This window comes from Triticum aestivum, chromosome 5A, assembly GCF_018294505.1.
Source record: "Triticum aestivum cultivar Chinese Spring chromosome 5A, IWGSC CS RefSeq v2.1, whole genome shotgun sequence".
NCBI classification, from domain to species: domain Eukaryota; kingdom Viridiplantae; phylum Streptophyta; class Magnoliopsida; order Poales; family Poaceae; genus Triticum; species Triticum aestivum.
Window position 1 is genome coordinate 487,006,946 of NC_057806.1, and position 1,694 is coordinate 487,008,639.

The following is a 1,694-nucleotide window of genomic DNA, read 5'->3' on the forward strand; positions in this document are numbered from 1 at the left end:
CGACTTCCTCCTCGCTAATAGGCTCCATATGTGTAGTGTTGCGCTGAGTAGATGGAGCGGGTGCCAGGGGCGGAACAACACGAACAGGAGTGGGCGCGCAGGGTGGTGCAGTGCGCGCTAGAGTGGGCGCAATAACTTGGTTGAACTCTTCGGTGGTTGGTAGGCGATGCGTAGGTGCATAAGATGCTGAGGACGAGACCCAAGTCAGTGGCGGTGCGGTGGGTAGGAGCTCCCTCCTGTTGGCAGCACATCCATGAACTGAGTCCATGCGGGCAGCCACGAAGTCGTCCACCAGGTTGTCGAAGGCTGCCTCCAGGGCCCGGAGATACTCAATGAGCATCTCAAAAGCCTCGTCTCGTTCTCCTCTGGGGCAGGAGAATGCGTAGTGATAGGTGTAAGGCACATGGCATGGAAGATAACGGTAACGACGAGTCTTCATCACGGGGAGGACATCCCTGAGACGAGCTATCGCCTCACGGGCTGCCATCTGCATAGCATGCCTCTCCGTAGGCATGGCTCTTCCCAAGAACCGGAAGCGGCGTAACTCACCACGCCCTCCCTTGAACTGCACCGCGGCCTGGTGCATGGTCAGACTATCGTTGACTCGGTGCTGGCAGAGTGTGAAGACTGGGCGCACAGATGGCCCCATCGCGACCTGAACGATGAAGGAAAGAAGCTTGACGAACCCATCGGGCACGTTGGCGAAGGTCTGAGACTCGCAGCTGTTGTCGGCCATCTACAAAAAGTAGGCAAAAATTCTGCATGGTCAGATCATAAATTTTATGCTGACTGACAGAAAATGACTACAATCAAGAAAATATGAAAAGGCTCAATCATGCTAATAACCAATTAGCGATCGCTCCTAGTGGCTTCCTACAGTCAGCCTGGCTCTGGTACCAAGCTTGTCACGACCGGTTTTCCAATAAAAATATTTATTGAGAAACCAATCTTTTGAGTCCAGTATGAGAAAAATTCTCCTTACCGGTAGACAAATTCTTGATACAATAAGCCAATAGCATAAAATATATTACAGGGTCGAGCTACGGTTGCTCAACCAAATTATTACAAGCACCCCAATAATTATACATAATGGCGGACATGACACAGTGGTGTGGAGGCATACTACTGACTCGAGGATCGGGTGGTGGTGAAAAAAAACACAGCGGGGAGTGAGATACATGACTCTAAAACTGGCATCTCATCGAGCGTCGAGGTGAGGCTCGATGAATTTATTTGGTAGCGGAAGCGGATATAATACAGTGACCAAATCCAGGGTCGCACGAGACTGACTGGGGTTCCTCTAGGCGTCGGACTCGCTATCGAACTCTTCATCCATGAGATCGCCTTCGTCAGCATCTGGCCAAATCAACAAGCCAGTGAGTACTTTGAAAGTACTCGCAAGATAGTTCGGACGTAAGATATAACAAATGCATGCATGAATGCGTCACGATTAATTCACAAATGTATATTCAAAAATTAGCATAACGAAGTGAGTAAAAGGGAAACGGCGGTCGTCCGCCTGAAGTCCCAACAAAACATAAATGAAAACCGATCGGGTGTCTGAAGCGACGCCTCGAAATGTGAACAAATAAATATAAGGAAATGATGCCACAGTCGGACGTCTGTGCGACATCGCAGAAAGGGCTTTAAAAGAAATGCCACAGTCGGACGTCTGAGCGACATCACATAAAGGG